The 21682-nt window shown below is 37.9% G+C and overlaps 1 protein-coding gene and 1 non-coding gene across 13 annotated transcripts in view; one reads left to right on the forward strand and one right to left on the reverse strand.

The window, feature by feature from the left end:
* MAST4 (microtubule associated serine/threonine kinase family member 4) overlaps positions 1-21682 on the reverse strand; it is a 620856-nt gene that overhangs the window by 86624 nt on the left and 512550 nt on the right. The window lies entirely within an intron of this gene.
* TRNAC-ACA (transfer RNA cysteine (anticodon ACA)) lies at positions 4393-4465 on the forward strand. The gene has a single exon. It is a non-coding gene; the product is annotated as a tRNA-Cys (tRNA).

Genomic DNA, 21682 nt, shown 5'->3' on the forward strand with positions numbered 1-21682 from the left:
ATTATACTTAGTTTAAAAAATGCAAAATAAAACCCTTGAAAATTTGAGTGGATTTATGCTCTTTTATTTATGGAGGCACCACTTCAAATCATTTTAAATATATTAAAATGTACTTTCCAGGGGGCGCCCGTGGTAAAGAATCCACCTGCCAATGCAGGAGATGCAAGAGATCCAGGTTCATCTCTGGGGTCGGGAAGGTCTCCTAGAGAAGGAGATTGCATACCACGCCAGTATTCTTGCCTGAAATATTCCATGGGTAGAGGAGCCTGGTGGGTTACAGACCATGGGGCCACAGAGTCGGACACAACTGAGCAACTGAATGCACACACCCAAAATGTACTTGTGTTCCCTACGGTATGCAATTAACAATGTTACACTTCTTGTACATAGCATTTATACTACTCAGTTAAACATAAAAATTCTATTACAGTTTTTTTATTGTACCTGAGAGCAAATAGTATTTTTCCAGCTCACATTATTTAGTGCCTAACAGATTTGATAGCTTTGGTCTGTTTAATATGGCCAAACTAGACAACAGTGCTGGTCAAAGGTTTGCAGAGAAAGATAATTTTACAGGCTAACCACTTAAGTCTGAATATTGATCATTTTAATCATTCTATGTCCTGTCACCATAGGTAAAATGGAATGGAATAATGATGTGTTCTATATTTCATTTCTCGCCACTTCTCACTAACTTATTCTAAATGCTGGTGAAGGATAAACTCTGGTTATACATATGTATAGATACACAAAAAGCACATTTTGAATTTTCAGTGCCTAACGTAGTCCGTTATACAGTACATGAGAATTGTACTGAATTTTTTCTAATTCAACAAATATGTATTAAGTTCTTATTATATACAGAGCTTTGAGCTACCTGCTGAACAAATTAAACAGGTAAACAAGACCCAAAGTACTAGAAATCTCCTGATAGAAGACCTGTACAACACCAACTTTAGACACATCTTTTGAAATCAATTCTGGATCTCAAATGTATCAAAATTACTCACTAAAAACCAACTTTCAATGATGATACCACATGGAGGATGTAGCGTGTCACAACAGGTACTTAACAAATGGACATGCCCTGCTTTTTAAGGAAGGACTGATGAGTTGATAGGGTGAAAAACATGTAGGGAGTGAGAGAGAGACCCAAAAACAGGTCAATTTCTATGTCATAATGACTCTCACAGATGCCTGCTGTCTCCATTTCATGAAGCCATTCCTCTGAAATTTGTGTAGTGTATTTGAAATGCCGTGGCATTGACACAAATCCCTCGGAGATGTGTTATAATGGGTTTTCAAGAATGTTTTAGCTTTTCATTGACCCTTCCTTATTACTCTGAATTGATGTCACATCTCAAGGTGATCTCGAGTAAAGACTAGTGAATGTCAAGAGTGATGAAGAAAGTTGATTTTTAGTTGTATGTTTTCCTGCCATCTACAGTAATTCATCTTCCCAGCAATAGAGAAGAGATTACTTTTAGCCTTTGTATAAAGTTACTGAGGAGTGTCTGTAAGGTCAAGAAAGGGGAGATAAGAACATAGCTACCATAACACATACTCCTAAGTTTCATTCAGCTTTATGAAATGTGATGTAGCCTCTCAATTTTAGATAATTAATTAGTCTCTGAATGCAGATAAAAGACCAAGTCAAAGAATGTAACCTAAGGTGTGCATATTTTTTTCTATCTTAGATGAAGGGATTTTAATTCTTTAACATAATTAGAGCCAAAGAATTTGCATTTTTACCTAGAAAAAGGGTGGCTGATACCAAGAAATTGGTTCCTCTCAGATTGTTTCCTTCAATTGCTGAATAATTTCTAGTCAAAGAGGAAGTATTTAAATGAAATGCTGCATGTCCTTATAACTTGCTAAATGTAATCTAGATGTATTCTCTATTATGAATCTCCTCCTTTCAACTCCCCTTAAAAATATAAATACTAAATTTAAGGTGGTTTAATTTAACAAACGGAAAATGTACTTTTGGCTTCTGATTAAAAGGCATTCCATCTGAAGGAAACAAAACACGTGTTATGTATTTTTTAAATAGTTACTTAATTATGTTCCGTTTCTAACTCCAGAAATATCTCGAGATTTAAAAGAATCTAATACATTCTATTCTACTGTTTCATAATAAAATAATATGTAATGCACCAAGTATCTAATAAATAAAAATTCTGGCTTTCAGATTCCATAAACCATACTACACAAGATCCTGGAAATACCCTGGCCCTGAGACTCTCCTCTAGTATCTTTTTTCCCCTCACTTTCCGCTTCCATGCCCCTGGATCAATAAATAGTTCTCAAGCTCAGATGCACAGGAGAATTACTTGGGAGGGTTTAAAAATGCTGATACCCAGGCCCTAGTCTACCCTTTTTAAATGAAGTGACTCTAGTAAGCTGCGAGAGCTGAGAACTTTAGAATTTCCATGTATTCTGGTAAATCAAGCTCAAGACTTCACTAGCCATTTAGAGCCCTCAAGTCTTGAAGTTTTTACACTGCCCGCTTTCTATAACTTAACTTCCCTGCCTCTTATTTCAGCTATACTAATTCACGTCCCTTTTATATATTCACTTCACTCTGACCTCCAAGTAGTCTCAAAACTGGACTAAGGCTGGAAATTTCTTCCCCATCAGCTAAACAAACAGCATCCCACCATGTCAACACTCTAGAAGTCCCACCTGTCCACAGGTGTCACAGGTCAATCAAGTAAGTTATTACGCTTCTTCTACTGGCATCCTATTGCTACTCTCTCTAAACTCAAAAATTATTTCCACAATTTCTCCTCTCTTCTAAAAGAGGAACACCCCCACCCCAAGCTAAGCTGTGTATCACTCCCCTGTTCCTGGGTTAAGGTTAAAAGCCTCTGTATAAGGAAATAGTAGGGAAGAATACACTCATTAACCACAACTGTGTTTATATTTTTACTATCAACTCTAATCATTTGACTGCTTAAAGCTGAAATGCCAGCTATCTTTATAATTCGTATCTAATGGTATATGAAGAAGATATTAGCCTTAAAACTATACATCTCATTCTGTCATTTTTTAAACAAGCAGAATGCCTAATATTTGGCCTAGGTAAAGGCTATGGTTTTTCCAATGGTCATGTATGGATGTGACAGCTGGACTGTGAAGAAAGCTGAGTGCCAAAGAATTGATGCTTTTGAACTGTGGTGTTGGACAAGACTCTTGAGAGTCTCTTGGACTGCAAGGAGATCCAACCAATTCATCCTAAAGGAGATCAGTCCTGGGTGTTCATTGGAAGGACTGATGCTGAAGCTGAAACTCCAATACTTTGGCCACCTCATGCAAAGAGTTGACTCATTGGAAAAGACCCTGATGCTGGGAGGGATTGGAGGCAGGAGGAGAAGGGGACGACAGAGGATGAGATGGCTGGATGGCATCACCGACTTGATGGACGTGAGTTTGAGTGAACTCCGGGAGTGGGTGATGGACAGGAAGGCCTGGCATGCTGTGATTCATGGGGTCGCAAAGAGTCAGACACGACTGAGCAACTGAACTGAACTGAACATTAGAACATGTAATATTATTAGAAAGGCTAAAACCAAGGCATGTGGCAGAGGGGACTCAATTGAACCAGTGATTATCAGAAGCAAAACTAAAATCATTCTAATTATTCTAATCATTCCTTCTTGCAGAAAACATGATTCACCCTTATCCATAATAGGGATGTGTCCTTTCAGGGCCTTACTCTATTTACGATCTATACATGTGTCCATATTTTTAGCATACAATCCCAAGTAACTGATGGATGCAGTGAGGGGCACTTGTTTGCAACTCTGAGATTCTGAATACACAGATATCAACCTTCAGTAAACCACTACCTTAAGGAGTCACAGCTATTAATTCTAACGTGTTGAACCTTTCAGGCATATTGGGGTGTGTTGAGGCAGGTGAAAAAGTTGTGATTATTCTTTTAAAAAGCACAACAGAGTCTTTAAGGTCCTCTGAATTAAAAATTAGGTACATACTTTGGTATAATGAATCATTTAACAAATACTTATCTTATTAAATGTAAGAGCTGATACAATAAAACTACTAGAAAGAAACAGAAAAAAACTCCTTAACATTGGTTTTGGTAACAATTTTTAAAAAAAAATTTTATTGGCGTATAGTTGATTTACAATGATGTGTTAGTTTCAGGTATAAGTGAATCAGTTACCCATATATATAAATCCACTCTTTAAAATTCTTTTCCCATATGGGCCATTACAGAGTACTGAGTAGACTTCCCCGTGGTATGCAGTAGGTCTTTATTAGTTATCTGTTTTATAAATAATAGTGTGGATGTGTTAATCCTAATCTTCCAATTTATCCCTCCTTCCTATTTTCATCCTGGTAACCATAAGTTTAACCATAAGGGCTTTCCTGGTGGCTCAGATGGTAAAGCGTCTGCCTACAATGCAGAAGACCCGGGTTCAATTCCTGGGTCGGGAAGATCCTCTGGAGAAGGAAAGGGCAACCCACTCCAGTATTCTTGCCTGGAAAATCCCATGGATGGAGGAGCGTAGTAGGCTACAGTCCACGGGGTCGCAAAGAGTCGGGCACGACTGAGCAACTTCACTTTCACTTTCAACCCTAAGTTTGTTTTCTATATCTGTAACTATTTTTCTTGTATAGATAAGTTTATTTGTACCCCTTTTAAAGATTCTGCATATGTGATAACATATGATATTTTTCTCTGACTTATTTCACTCAGTATGACAATCTTTGCTGCTGCTAAGTCATTTCAGTCGTGTCTGACTCTGTGCAACCCCATAGACAACAGCCCACCAGGCTCCCCCGTCCCTGGGATTCTCCAGGTAAGAACACTGGAGTGGGTTGCCATTTCCTTCTCCAATGCATGAAAGTGACAAGTGAAAGTGAAGTCGCTCAATCGTGTCCCACTCTTAGGGACCCCATGGACTTCAGCCTACCAGGCTCCTCCATCCATGGGATTTTCCAGGCAAGAGTACTGGAGTAGAGTGCCATTGTGTTCTCCACATTGCTGCAAATGACATTATTTCATTCTTTTTATGGCTGAGCAGTGTTCCATTGTATACACAAACCATATCTTCTTTATCCATTTCTCTACTGATGGACATTTAGGTTGCTTCTATGTCCTGGCTATAGCAAGAAAACAGTGCTGCAATGAACCCTGGGGTGCATGTATCTTTTCTAATTATGATTTTCTCCAGATATACATACGGGATTGGGATTGCTGGATCACGTGATAGCTCTATTTTTCATTTGTTAAAGAACCTCCATACTGTTCTCTATAATAGCTGTACCAATTTATAGTCCCTCTAACAGCAGAGGACCATTCCCTTTTCTCCACACCCTCTCCAGTATCTATTATTTATAGATGTTTTTACATTCTGACTGGTGTGAGGTGATACCTCATTATAGTTCTGATTTGTGTTCCTCTAACAATTAGTGATGCTGAACATCTTTTCCTGTGCATTTTATTGGCAATAATTCTTTGGCTATGACACCAAAAGAGCAAGCAACAGAAGCACAAATAAACAAATGAGACTATATCCAACTAAAAAGCTTCACAACAAAAGAAACAATCAGCAAAAGCACAAAAAAACTTACTGAATGAGCTAAAACATGTGCAAATTATGTCTGTGATAAGGGGTTAATATTAAACAATAATACAATTCAATAGCAAACCACCAATCTGATTAAAAAAGGGGAAATAACTTGAATAGATATCTTCCCAAAGAAGACAGACAAATGGCCAACAGGCACATGAAAAGGTGCTCACCATCACTAAGCATCAGGGAAATGCAGACCAAGACCACAGAGAGATTTCGTATCACGACTGTCAGAAAGGTTATTATCAAAAAGACGAGGGATAACAAGCGTTGGCGACGATGTGGAGAAAAGAGAATCTTGATTCATCGTTGGTGAGAATGTAAACTGGTACAGCTACTGTGGAAAACACCGTGGAGACGCCTCAAAAAATTAACCACAGAAATGCCATATGTTCCAGCAATTCCGCTTCTGGGTGTTAGCCTGAAGAAAATGACATCACCATCTCAAAAAGGCATCTGTACTTCCATGTTCATGCAGCATTATTTACAGTAACCAAGACACAGTTGGTGATGGACAGGGAAGGAAGCCTGGTGTACTGCAGTCCACACGGATGCAGAGTTGGACACGACTGAGTTGAACTGAAGACACATTAACAACCTAAGTGTCCCCTGATGGATGAATGGACACACTCACACACAATGGGATGTTATCTGGTCATAAAAAAAAGATATTCTGCCTACAACATGGGCTGGATCTTGACAACATTAGAGTAAGCAAAACAAGACCGAGAAAGACAAACATTGTATATTCTTTCTTATATGTGGAGTCTAAAAAACTCAGAAATACAGAGTAGAAATTTGCTTTCCAGTTGCTAGGGGTGGAGGAAATGGGGAGATGTTTAAAAGATACAAATTTCTAGTTATAAGGTAAATAAGTTTGGGGATTTAATGTACAGTATGGTGACTATAATTAACAATACTGTATTATATATTTAAAAGTTGTTAAGAGAGTAAAGCTTTAAGGTTGTCACCATACAAACAAAAATTGTAATTATGTAAGGGGATATAGGAGTTAACTAACCTAATTGTGGTGATAATTTCACAATACATACACGTATCAAATCATCATGTTATATACCTTAAGCTTGCATATGTTATATGTCATCAATATCTCAATAAAGCTTGAGAGAGGAAAAGAGTCAGTATCTGCTGGATACCTTTCTAGATCTAGTAAGTAATTGATACTGGGAGACTCCTTCAAGTGATGTTGGCAGAGATGCTGGATGAAATGGAACACTGGTATTCTGGAGACTGTTTAAGCTAGAGTTCTGTATCCTGAGAATACTCAAAGGGTCAAAAATGGACAATCACTTTGGGTTTCAGGTCAGCGTGAATGTAACCCAGACCAGCACTAAGCAGTTGGACAGGAAAGTATGGCCATATAATTTTCCTCCTTTTTGGCTACAGTGTGGTAGACCCCTAGTAGCCTTTGGAGGAAGTTAGATGAATCACACCATCCCTGACAATGCTCTCACCCACCAGGCAGGAAGGAAAGACCCAACAGAATATGACGGATACTGCACTTGTGGTGATATGTACCCAGTGTACATAAAACGAGGAAGCCACACATTCAGAAGAGAGAAGAATGCATGGCTGCACAGGGGCAACCTTTCGTCTGCCTCAAAGGACAACTGCAGGAGAAAGGAAGTGGTCCTTAAAGCAGAGGAAACTGAGGAAAGGGACAGAGTCTCAAAAGCAGATAGCACATTATTACACGTCTTCATTTTATTATAAAAACAATTATATGCATTGGAAAAACGTTCAAAGAGTTAAAGGTGGTATTACAAAAAATAAAGGTGGTATAGAAAACAGTTAAAGGTGGTATGTGAAATTCTTTTCCAGACTCTGATTCTCATGTTGCTTCAATCAAACGCTTTATGGGCCAGATGCTGCAACAAGCTATGGCTCCATGTCGTCTCCCCAGCTCCAGTTCCACTCTTCAGATGCACAGATTCACCCAGAAATACATATAGATATACAAGTATATACAATGTATATTTTTAAAAATTTCCCAAATAATGCTGTGCCGTATATACGATTTCCCTTGAGCAAGCAACACGGATTTGAAATGTGCAGGTTCACTTATATGTGGATTTTTTTCTATAGTAAATACTCTTTACCACCACACGTGTTCAGCAGTTGGTTGATTCTGGATATGGATCACAAATACAGAGAAACTGCCAATCAGAAGAACCTCAGATATAGAGCGCCAATTCTAAGTTATACTCGGATGTTCAGCTGCACAGAGGGTGGGCATCTCTGTTTTGTTGTTCAAGGGTCAACTGTTTATATATAGATATATATGTTCTAAGCCCAGCTGGTAAAGAATCCACTGCAATGCAGGAGATCCCTTTTCGATTCCTGGGTCAGGAAGATCTCCTAGAGAAGGGTTAGGCTATGCACTCCAGTATTCTTGAGCTTCTTTGCTGGCTCAAATGGTAAATAATACAGGAGACCTGGGTTCGAACCCTGGGTTGGGAAGATCCCCTGGAGGAGGGTGTGGCAACCTGCTCCAGTATTCTTGCCTGGAGAATCCCATGGACAGAGGAGCCTGGGGGGCTACAGTCCATGGGGTCACAAAGAGTCAGACACGACTAAGCACAGCACAGCACAGCACATTCTATAATTGATGTTTTTTGTTAATAATCTAGCTACAACTTTCTATATCAGTTCATCTAAATCTGTCATCTCTAGTATCAAATAAAATTTCAATATGTCACATACCATAATTTACTCAGTCTTAAATGGCAACCCACTCCAGTACTCTTGCTTGGAAAATCCCATGGAGGGAGGAGCCGATGGGCTACAGTCCATGGGGTCGCAAAGAGTCAGACGCGACTGAGCAACTTCACTCACTCACTCACTATTAACAGATATTCAGAGTCGGACATGACTGAAGTGACTTAGCAGCAGCAGCAGACTGATTTCAGTGTTTTGATTATTCAATGAATATCTTCTGTATACTCAGGTGATTATACCCAGGAGCTAAACTCCTAAAAGCAGGACTACACTGGCCCCCAAAGTCAGTTCACTTTTTACTTTGGTGCATAGAGCTAAACTGCTCTCCAAAGACACTGCCCTAATTTACACTCTCACTAGTGGCAATGGGAACACCATCTCCCCTCAATCTTGTCAACACTGAGTTTTTTTCAGATTTTGGTGGTATCATCTTGTTTTGATGTGAGTTTGTTTAGGATAAGTGAAACTGAACATTTTCTAAAATCTTACATGACCATTTGTTCTTTTTTGTCCAAATTACCTGCTTCATACTTGACTACTCTGAGTTATCATGCTAATCTTTTTCTGCAATTAATTTGTAGTTTTTGTTTTTGTACACTGAGGAAATTCTTTGAACACACTAAAGACATTTCTTCCATTTGTGCTTATCTTTTAATATTGTTAATATGAACTCTTCTACAGAGAAAATTTTATTTAATCAGATTTAACAATCATTTTCCTTTATGGCTTATAAGGTTTTGTACCTTATTCAGAAAGGTCTTCCCACCCTCCCAAATTATTTTCTAAGTGCAACCATATTTTCTTTTCGTTCTTAATTTTTTTGATACCTTTTGTATTTTATGGGATCTTAGTTCACCCACTAGCAAGCAAACCCATGACTCCTGCAATGGAAGCATGAAGTCCTAACCAATGGACAACCAGGGAATTCCCTATGGTTGTTCTTGAATTTTTTTTTTTCCCTTTATCTACATGGGATTTATTTAAGGAGTAAGCTATAGCAATCCAGGTAACTTCTTTTCCAAATTGTTAATCAACTGATTCAAAACTACTGACTTTAATAATCTACATTTTCCCCAATGATTTAAGTAAGGTATATTCAAGGTATGCTGAGTAACATGATGCCATCAAGGGGGTGACTGTAGGAAGTTAGGACAGGGCAGTAAATGATGAGGAGCTTAGAGAATGCATCAAGATCAAACTAGAGAAATATGAAGGCCAGCTGGAAAAATCTTTCAGTGCAATATTTCAGGTGATTCTTGACCTGGACAGGACGATAGGCGTCTCTGCTTTTATTAAGTACTCCAGGTGATACTTAGGCACACTAGAGTTTCAGCATGGCTTTAGAACATTCATTCTTAATATTGGTTTTACATTCAAATAGCCTAGGGAACTTAAAAAAAAAAAAAATCCAATGACCAAGTCACACTTCAGTCCAATTAAATAAGAATGGGGATTGAGGTGAGGGAAGCATCAGTCATTTTTAAAGCTTCCCAGGCGATTCCACTGTGCACTCAAGTTGGAGAAGCACTGCTTTAGATTCAGCTAAAGAAAGTGAATTGTATAGATTAAGCTGTTCTCTAACCTTTCGACGTATCTAATTCCCCTGGGGAGCCCTTAAAAAGATACATACTGATGCCAGGTCAGACAGATGAAGTTTCTGATTTAATTGGTCTGGGACCTGGGTATTTCTTTTTTTTTTAAGCTCCACAGGTTATTAAAATATGCAGCAGGCCTTTAGGACCAGCAATGCAGTCATTCTCAAACTGCAGAGTGCATCAGAATTACGTTGAGGATTTACTGGACCACCGATTACTGGGCACTATCCCCATGGTTACTCAGTAAGGATGGGTGGGAGCCTGAGAGTTTGTATTTCTAACTAGTCTTCTGGTGCCGCTGATCTGCTGATCTGCAGATGACCTGTGGCTCATATGGTAAAAAACCCATCTGCAGTGCAGAGACTTGAGTTCGATCCCTGGATCGGGAAGATCCTCTCGAGGAGAGAATGGCTACCCACTCCAGTATTCTTGCCTGGAGAATCCCCATGGACAGAGGAGCCTGGCAGACTACAGTCCATGGGGTTGCAAAGAGTAAGACGTGACTGAGCGGCTAATATTTTTTTAAATTTCACACTTGTGTGTGTCATGACAAACCATGGGATGTTTTTCTTTAGTTAAAAGACATAATTAAGTTCATGTCTTAAAAAATAACAGCTTCAATTAGAAGAGAGATTTGAGAGGCAATAAGAGCCTGCAAAAGATGGAGCCCAGTTCTCATTTCACCACAAAAGCCCTGAGCAACTGGGTGGGGGATGAAGCCAGGTTTAAAACATATTTCAGGGAAAACTCAGCAGGGAGGGTTTAACAAAAGATGATGTTGAAGCTGCTAGCTTGGGTGGATCACATGGATGATGTTGCCAATATCTGAGAATAAACAGAACTGGTGATAAGAAACTTGGTATTGAATAACAGTTGGATTTAAGGTGCTGGTGGGACATATTCATAAGGAGAAAGTACTAGTAAGTATAAACAGGCATCTGCGCTCAGAGGAAAGGCCGAGATAAAAACTGCAGGAAAACTCATCACACATATGAATCAAAAGACAGTGGGCAAGAAGTGACTGTCACAAGTAGAAGGGTGTCAAAGGATGCCACCCAAGGGATCCTAAGAGTTTTTTAAATGAATGAAAAAACTAAAAGGAGCCAACAGAAAGACAGAAATATAGAAGGAAGTATCATAGGAATCAAGGGAAGGGAAATAGTCAAGAGTTAGAAAGTGCTTCCTAATATCAAAACCTGCAAGGGTGCTCACACTGAGTAATATTATTTTACAAAGATACCATTGCATTTGACCAGTAGGAGGTCATGATTTTAGCAGAGCCGTAGGACAGGAGTGGTGTCGTGCCTGGGTAATCCTCAGTGAACCTTGGTCAATATCGGACCTGAACTAGTTTTCCAAGGGTACTGGAGTAGGAATATTTGGCTTTGTTTTACTGTGACATTAAACAAATATAACATCTACATTTGGTTATTAATTTAATCAAGTTATATTTTTAAAACACTTCAAATGTTGTAATGGCTCATAATTTCACAGAATGATTTAAAACCTAATATTAAAAATGTGCTATCAGGCAGAAAATCAAATTAGGGGTTGGCTTTCACATTTTCTGATAGGAAGCTATAGCAAACCAAAATGTTTCCTCTACAGGCCAGAATACCTAATTGGTGAACCTTAGCACAGGACCATTTTACTCAGGGTATCTTTAATTAACCACAGCTCTTTTACTAGAAAATATATGAAAAAGTTCTGCTAAATAGTTTTGCAATGTCTTCCAACAGCAATTAACTCAGACCAAAGGAAACAAGAAAGAAAAGACATTTTTATTCAGCAATGTATGTCTTAAAAAACCAGTCCACTCTTCACCCAGATCAAACACTACCCTCCAGCAGTAGCAAGCTTTTCTAGGCGCTGTTAGGGTAGAAAACAGGAGCATACAGCAGCATATGCCCATCACCACCGTGGGGCTGATTAAGGATAAATTAGACTGAGGGGATAACTTCAGTAGTGCTACTGATACTGGGAAATGCTAGACATAAAACTGTTTAACTGCTTTAAACTGGAGGCAGATGGTGAGGGTGGAAGCAATATGCACACAGGATCTTGCCGGTGGAACATTTAAAATCCATAGAAAAGGAACTGCTCATTTTTAAAATAAATTACAAAAATCCAGTTCTAAAGCTAACACACACTCATTGCTGAGGACTTGAAAATACCTAAGATTACAAGCATGAAATAAGTAATTCTAAAAATGTAATGTGGGGGTTTTTTTGGCCTATTTTTTGATAGTGTGTACATGTATACACATACATATTTTAAAATAGGATTATAAACCACATTCAGCTTTTGTAGCCTGCTCTTTGTAATTAGGTTGTGATTAAAATTTTCCTATGCCATTAAATATTTTTTTAGATATGATGATTTTTTAATGACTGCAAACCATTCATTATACAGATGGACTACAAATTAAGCATCACTCTTCTTACTATTTAACGTTTAAGCTGTTTCTATTTTTGTGATATTATAAATAATGCTGCAATTAACATCCTGAAATATGGATTTCTGAGCATTTTTCTGAGGATTTCCTTAAATTATATTTCATGAAGAGCAAATGATAGTTCAAGTGATATGAACTATTTTTAGGGTTCTTGACATAAAATATCACTCTGCTTTCTAAAAAGACTATACATTCATATCAGTGTATTGAGAATATCCATTTCACTATACCATCACCAGAAAATTATTACCACATATGCTTTTTAATATTTGCAAATCAGGGGAAAACTGGCATTTCGTTATCTTGATTTGCATTCATTTGATTAGTGAATGAACTTTGAATTTGTTTACTTGTCATTTCCATTTCTTCCTTTGCGAGCTGTCTGTCCCTGTATTTTGCCTATTTATTTGGAGGGATATTAGAATTTTTTCTTAAATTATTTAGATGAGCTCTTTACTAAACTTCTGCCCATTATATTTGTTGCAGGTATTTTCTGTTACTAGTTAGTGTTTTCATTTTGTTTATGGTATCTAACTTACAGAACTTTAAATTCAATATATTCATATTATCAATCTTTTCCTTAGCAATTTCTTCTACATTTTTATGCTCAGAAATTATTTCCCCATTCTAAATATATTAAATATTCAACTGCATATTAATTTTACTTTTTAGGATGTAATGCTTGACCGATAACTTAAGATACATACATACAGATCATTTTAGCATATAGTATGGGGGAAGCTCACCTCACATATTTTCATACAGATAGCCAATTTCAAACCATTTGCCAATCGAGCTTTCTCTTTCTCAGCGGTGTGTGATGTTTCCCTCATCATTCTATCTTCAAGCTCTGTCAACTTTTATTTCACGTGTGAACGGCTGCTTGCACTGTTATTACTATCATGTGTACTAGTCTCAGGTAGTCAGGTCTGACTCACTGAATTTACTTGGCCAACCGTATTGGCCAAGTACTTCCAAATGTACTCTAGAATCATCATGCCAAGCACCACAGTGAGCATTTGTCATGTTTATGGTCACCCAGTATCTTCTGAACAGCCTCCTTACATAAGAAGAATTCCCTATATCATGATACCTGTCTCCCCAAAGTTGGTGCCACAACCCACTTTTCCAGCTTTCCTTGTATCTAGAGCACAAGTGAAGTCTAAACTCAACTTCAGCTCAAAGGAAGGTAGTATGAGTGCAGAGGTGCTGGAGGAATCAGTTTTGGTGGCAAAGTTGTCCCTTTTTGGGGGCGACAGTGTCAGAGTTTCTGGAATCCAGAGATCAGGGGCAGCAGCAGCCACGACCAGTGCTGAGCACCAGGATACGGCTGGGGACTCAGCCTTCAGGCCACATGGCCTTCAGTGCTCACTCTCTGGCCCTGCTGACAATTCTGTGAGCTACATAATACACCTTAAAATATCCCTCTGCATAAACTAGATAAGAGTGCGTGTGGTGCTTGCAACAAAGGCAACAGTTGCACACACACACACATACACACACATGAAGATTTTGATGGGAACTGTCTAAGAACTGTAATATAATTTGGGGAAATAATTTTTAGCCTTTTCTCCAACAAATATGACATGTCTTTTCATTATGCAAAAATAGTTCACATTTCAAATAAAGTTTTGTTGTTTCTTCATAGAAATCTCTTTCAAATCTCCTTCTAGTTATTCAAAGGTATGGTATTTTATGACTTTTTTGTGGGGAATAGGGAGTATGAGGAATGAGAGTGGAATGCTATCATGAATTGATGCCTTTCTTTGACTATCCTTTCTAACTGGTTACAATTGGCAATATACAGTAAGATTAATTTCTGTATATTCATCGTGTATACAATCTATTTAATGAGTTCTTTTGTTAATTTTAACACATACCTTATCCTGTTGGATAGTCTAGGTTATTTATATCATCTGAATTTAACAAATTTTACCGTCTTTGAATTACAGATTTTGTTTCAGTTTTATGTTTTTGCTTGTCTGCAAAGAACCTCTAGGATAAAGTTAAATATTAATGGGGAGAGATTTTCACAGAATGCCTCTAGTATTTTCTAAAGTAAGACTAAGTTAGGTATGTCTTACTACATTATAGAATTCTTTGTTCATTCTCATTCTCAAAAGAATTTTTAGCTGAAATGGATGTTTAATTTTATAGTGTTCTTTCACCATCTATTCTGATGAACTGCTGACCCACTATTATGATGTATTAGTTATGTTCATACTATTAAAACAATCAGCATTCTTGGGATAAACCTCAGGAGTTTACAGTAAGTGATTCTTACAGTGTTCTATTAAATTTTAACATTCACATTTCAAAAATGAATTGGGTTGGTGGTTTTCTTATTTTGTGCTGTATGAGTATTTTCTTAATGTACCAGGAAATCATTGTTTTTCATGCTATTAAAGATAAAGTTATCTTTAAGCGTTTAAGACAAATACCTGAATGCATATTTTACTGATTAATAAATTCAAAAGGGATGCAGTATAACTCTTGTTTCCTACCCTACTTTTCAAAATCAATCAAGGAGCTCAGCGTATATATACTTTTGCCATACCTTCATCTCTCGTTTTAGTTGATATTAGTTCCAATATTTAGTTGATATTAGTTCCACTCTATATTGCTATTGGTAAGTCATTATTTATACTACTATGCTTTTAAAAAACCTTTTCAAACTTTTATTTTGCTATTAGTACTCACCATTGTACACTTTTACTCCATCCTTCCAATTCTTTAGTTCTTCATTTTAAATTAACTCTCAGTCATTTTCTACTCATCTTTAAGTGAGTTTCTCAGTAAAGATATGGAAAGTATATTTCATGAGACCTCAAACATATGACAATGCATGAATACAAATATGTTTATATACACGAATATATGTGTATAATATCTTAGCAAATAGAAGTCTTTGACTACAACACCATTACAAACCAATTTGTGGAAAGTCAGAGGCCAGTATCAATTTTATTCCTTTGTAAGCAATTAGTCTCCCCTGCCCCCCGCCCCCCCGTTCAGATATTTTCCCTTCATTACTCAAAAGTTTCAAAAATTTAAATCTTGGGACTATATTTAGGGCACAGTTTTATTTCTCTGTTTCTTTTTGTTGTTGTTTTCACTCAACTTTTCTTCCAAGTTGGAAAGTCTTCCATAATAGTATCTTTCATGATTGCTTCTGTGCCATTTTATCTGGTCTCCCACCAAGAGGAGATACTGCTATAAATTAATTAATGAATCCCCAACTTATCTGGCATGGATGTTAATACCATAAAGTATAGTTTCTTAAATCTAACACAGAAAACAGGGAAAGACAAATCATGATATCATTCATATATAGAATCTAAGTTTTAAAAAAGATATAAATCAACTTATTTACAAAACAGAAATACGCAGATATTGAACAATTTATGTTTACCAAAAGGAAAACACGGGTGGGGGAGGGATAAATCAGGAGCTTGGGATGAACACACACTACCATATATAAGATCAACAACCGTATGGCACAGGAAACTCTACTCAATATTCTATGATAACCTGTATGCATTAAAGATTCTGAAAAAGAATGAATACAGGTATAACTGAGTCACTTTGCTGTACACCTGAAACTACCACAAAATTTTAAATCAACTATACTCCAATAAAGTTTGTTTGTTTGTTTGTTTTTAGTTAAAAAAAAAATTCTGACACAGAAATATGAGGCTGTTGGGGCAAAGTAGGCAGTAGATGTCTCTGGTCAGCTCAGAAAGCAGCTTTCGTATTGTGGGAAGTGTCTGCCAGATACTGTGGTTGTTGGCCCAGGAATGAAGACTCTGCTGTAGGGCTAAGTAGTGTAGGAGGCTGAAATTCACCTTTGCTTCTGCCTATTGAGTTATCATACTGTTCCTGAGATCTAGCCATGAACTATTTTTGAATCATGTGTTTTCCCTAAAGATGTGACCAATCATTGACATATTCTTAATCTCCGGTATTACTGCAGTTTCACAAATTGGGATTGGTGGGCTGTTATAAACAGTTCAATGAAAAGCATGAATAACCACCAAACACCAAACGGGCTGACCTGTATGTCAACCATTCACTCTGAGGTACGTTAAAGTCAGTGATAAAATCAGGTTTTGTAACTTCTATTTTGCTAGTTCAAATAATAACTTATATCTTGCTATTTCAGGAAACAGAATGGTAAGTAGAAGCAGGTTAGACAGGACATATTCACAACAGAAGTGGTTAAAACCTCACATTACCAGAAGAAATAGGTATCCATCATTTGTATCAACAGTAAGAATAGGAGGGATGAAATAAAAAGTTTCACAGAACTACTGACAAAGCAGACTGCTTCTGGTTATGTGAAATTCACCGTCAGGAGAGGTGTGTACATTTCTCGATGTTAAAAGTCTGCTTGGGTCTCTAGAGGAGGGAGAAGAATTTACATTGGTCTTTTTCTTTTGAAATCAAAACTGTCAAATGAAATGACTAGTGATAAGCTTAAAACACATTTCCTGAATCCCACTGAAATAATGGCACAAAAGAAAGAAATGTGAACTAAGTCACATATTTTTTTTTTCAATTTCAAGAATGCTAGAATTATGTCCATTCCTGAGCCAAGTTACTGATTCCACAAGGAAGCAGGCTATTATTTTTTTTTTAACCAATTAAGGGACTGGCTTCATTTCCTGCTTTTGGCTTATCTAATATGATTTGCATCTCTTAACACTGAGGTGGGGCATGTTCTTTGCCTGAAGATCTCATACACACACACACTCACTTATTCACACTTCCCTCCCACCCCCTCACTCCCCACCTCTCCCTCTCTCAAAACCTTCAAAACGAAATTCATTCCTTTAATGACTGGTTGGTCACTCCGGTAACTATTGTAGAGTTCCAGAATATTCCCACATGTGCAAAAGGAGGTTTTCAAGCCTAAAAGCTCCAGTTTATAGACCTATTTACCACTAACTGAGATGTAACACTATACCAATTAATCAAGGGAAAAGCCTTCAAGGTGGCCTGGGATGCCTAGGCAACTGGCAACCAGTTTTCCCATCAAAAGTCCAAATGGAACATCCATTCTCAGATGATGATGAAAAAAAGTGACCATATTTAGAAAAGGCTTGTAGGGCGTTCAGTCATGTCCCCCTGCCTCCAGTAGATCTGCAGAGGCCAACCTACTGTCCCAACCAACATTTTTCTTAATATTTTAGATGCTGAGAGAACATTTTCCTTCAGACCCTAAAGCATGACCCCAATAAAGAACATAAGACCAATATGAATCAATACCAAAAACACAGGGTGAAAACAACCCCTTTAAAACAAACAAACAAACAAATAAAAATTCAGGAATATGGAACTAAAGCCTTAAAAGAAATACTTTAAAAGATTATTAGAAAAAAAATACATGTAATTCAGTCTCCTCCTTTAAGAGAATTAAAGCCAAAAAAAGAGACTTAACTGACAGCAGACTACCATAAAACTTAAAGAAAATTAACCTGAAATATCACTTCTTTTTATCTAAGGAAAAATATGAACACAGTGCTTCTTTATCTAAGGGAAAAATAGTGCATATAATCAAATGCTGGCTTTTAGTTTACCAACATCTGATACCTTAACAGATGAACCACTTTGGAACATTTATGCTTGAGGGGAAATCCTTTAGTATACCCATATCAGAGATTCTCCACCAATGAGGAGGATGTCTGCATGAGATTCAGCAGCAGTGTAATTAGGGGGTCTACAGTTTTCATTAAAATGGGGGATTTTCTCTCTCTCAGCCCACTTGTTTACCTGGTAGGTACCATTTCCAGCTGACTGTCATTGATGATTTAGTCACGTAGAAGGTTGTTAGTATACCATTATCCTACTCATCTCCTGACTACCAGTTACTTTTTTCATGTATCAGAGCAATAGTTCATTCCTAAAATAATCTGGCATTTTTCTCTATCCTTAAAACACAACATGAATAACTGTAACAACAAAATGCCTGTAAACCTATGTGTTTCTTTAAAAAAAAAAAAAAGTGAGCTCCTCTCCTCAGCTTCAGGTGTGGGACCAAGCTCTTTGAGACAGTAAAGAATCAGAAATGAAGCATTGATCTACACACTGTGCCTGGCCCTAGAAAAGAGTGAATCAAAGCTTACTCTGAAAGGCAGCTATGCTCACCACCACTTGGGATTAACATATACATTCTTGATGAAAGTGAAAGAGGAGAGTGAAAAAGTTGGCTTAAAGCTCAACATTCAGAAAACAAAGATCATGGCATCTGGTCCCATCACTTCATGGCAGATAGATGGGGAAACAGTGGAAACAGTGTCAGACTTTATTTTTTGGGGCTCCAAAATCACTGCAGATGGTGATTTCAGCCATGAAATTAAAAGACACTTACTTACTCCTTGGAAGGAAAGTTATGGCCAACCTAGATAGCATATTCAAAACCAGAGACATTACTTTGCCAACAAAGGTCCCTCTAGTTAAGGCTATGGTTTTTCCAGTGGTCATGTATGGATGTGAGAGTTGGACTGTGAAGAAAGCTGAGTGCTGAAGAATTGATGCTTTTGAACTGTGGTGTTGGAGAAGACTCTTGAGAGTCCCTTGGACTGCAAGGAGATCCAACCAGTCCATTCTGAAGATCAGCCCTGGGATTTCTTTGGAGGGACTGATGCTGAAGCTGAAACTCCAGTACTTTGGCCACCTCATGCGAAGAGTTGACTCATTGGAAAAGACTCTGACGCTGGGAGGGATTGGGGGCAGGAGGAGAAGGGAATGACAGAGGATGAGATGGCTGGATGGCATCACCAACTCAATGGATGTGAGTTTGAGTGAACTCCGGGAGTTGGTGATGGACAGGGAGGCCTGGCATGCTGCAATTTATGGGGTCGCAAAGAGTTGGACACGACTGAGTGACTGAACTAAACTGAACTGTGATATACCAAACAGTTAATCTACAAGGATAAACTGTACAGCTCAGAGAACTCACTCCATAATAACCTATATAGGAAAAGTATCTGAAAAGAATAGCTATATGTATAACCAAATCACCTTGCTGTACATCTGAAACTAATTCAACATTATAAATCAAATACCCTCCAATAAAGAAACAACAACAAAATGAAACATAGGATTTAAGGTTAAAAAATACTGGGTTAGCCAAAAAGTTTATTTGGGCACCCAATAATAAATGAATGAACAAAGGAATGAAATGAATAAATAAATAAATCTGAAACCGGGGCGGGGCGGGGGGGAGGAAAAGCTCACAATGGGGATGTCCCAGGTCTTCCCTAATCCCTCCAGAGGTATTATATATTCGGGGCCGGCTTCCACAGTCTCACTGGGAGGAGTCCAAGAGGCAGAGATGGTAGGCTGTGATCCAGACCCAGCTCTGACACCAACAAGCCATGTGATCCTCAACCCTTGGCTGCATGGCATCTCAATGCCCATAGAACTGTTTTCAAACCTGAATGCATGTGCAAACATGTGTACATGCTAAATCTTTCACTCAAGCCAAAGACTGCTTTCTAGCCCAAAATGTGACAGAGTTTGATCTTCTCTGGCTGAAGCAAAGGTGGAATAGCAGAGTGTGAACCTCATTTCCAAATATCCCTTCCCACTCCCTAACCCCAAGGCAGCTCCACTGTAACTGCTGTGGTTCTGAGCCACTGGAACTGGCTTTAAAAAAAAAAAAAATGCTGTTCATTTCCCAAGTCAGCTGTAAACCAGAGTACAGTACACAGGGGAGGGATCTTCAAAGGCTGGTATGCCAGAACGAAAGCATCACAGACTACTACAAACGCGCACCAACAGATTGTTACAAGGGGGCCACGCCCACTGCCAGCAACCCACCTGGAGACTGCAACAAGCCTGTGTTCTAATTTGATCTGTCTTTACGCACTGTATTATCTTGGCATTTTAACTACACGGTGAATTCAAATTGGTTATAACAATACTTGATAGTTTCCTAACACTCCACACTGTTGGGCTCTTTATAATATTATAATACATTGAAGCAGTCATTTGAGGCTGCAAGGGGAAAGTTCTACTCTTTCCATTTTACAGATAAGGATGTTCAGATTTAGAGAGTGCTTTGCCCAAATCAACACTGCTGATACACGGCAGAGCTGAGGTCCAGTGTTTATTACATATACCATTTAGTACTTCTATTAATAGTTTGACATCTCAAATTAAAAGGGTTCAGGGAGCAGGATTACTGAGTTACATGGTGGCTGGAGGTTTCTACACTAGTCTAGTCCTCAACACCTGGGACATCAGGAACACAGTGTGAAGTGGGAGCAACTCGCAGCTTTGTGTAAGAGTTCCTTTTCCATTTATCTCACAACATTGCCAAGTCACCGTGATGTCAGTGGGTACAAAGTTCCTGGAAGTTTACAGAGCTAGCTATTGTTCCACCTAAAGAGAACACTCTTGAGATGTACTTGGATACATGTAAGATTATTTTGGTGCCTACACAACACATTCTTGATGCTTATTAAATGTCATCTGCAGCAAGCATTAAATAGCATTTCCTGTGGACCTAATCGGTAATTCTTAAGGACTCAAAAATCTCAGTCAGACAACAATGGATGGCTCAACAACACAAATACAAGACAATAGAAGCCAGTACTTTAATGAATACCTTCCCAGATTAGGCTGAGAAACTAATCAAAGTTGATCATAAAGATTCATGTTACAAATTGTTCACCACAATATTACTCATAAGAAAAAAAACTGGAGATAGCCAAAATACTCATTACGGGGAGATAACTATGGCACATTTAAGAAATGGAATATTTTTTACTCCTGAAAACCAGATATTTGAAACAAAGAAAAGTATTTAATGGTATGTAAAAATCTCAATACCAGAAGAAAATAGACACGAGCTTATACCTGATCCCATACTTACATATATACATATATATACACACACAAACACACATATACACAAAGATATGTGTGCATATGCAAATTTAAGTTTGTATGTGGAGTGAAAGTCACTCAGTTGTGTCTGACTTTTGCGACCCCATGGACTATGTAGTCCATGAATTCTCCAGGCCAGAATACTGGAGTGGATAGCCGTTCCCTTCTCCAGGGGATCTTCCCAACCTAGGGATAGAATTCAGGTCTCCCACATTGCAGGTGGATTCTTTACCAGCTGAGCCACCAGGGAAACACATGTTTGTATGTACAAATTTACATACACATAAATGTTATAAACATTATAATAGAGGTAGATGTGTAAAATCCACATATTTGAATAAATATCAAATTAAGTGGTTAATTTTGAGTGGTGAATAAGAATATAAATGATG

Source organism: Bos javanicus, chromosome 20, assembly GCF_032452875.1.
Source record: "Bos javanicus breed banteng chromosome 20, ARS-OSU_banteng_1.0, whole genome shotgun sequence".
In the NCBI taxonomy this organism is placed as follows: Eukaryota; Metazoa; Chordata; class Mammalia; order Artiodactyla; family Bovidae; genus Bos; species Bos javanicus.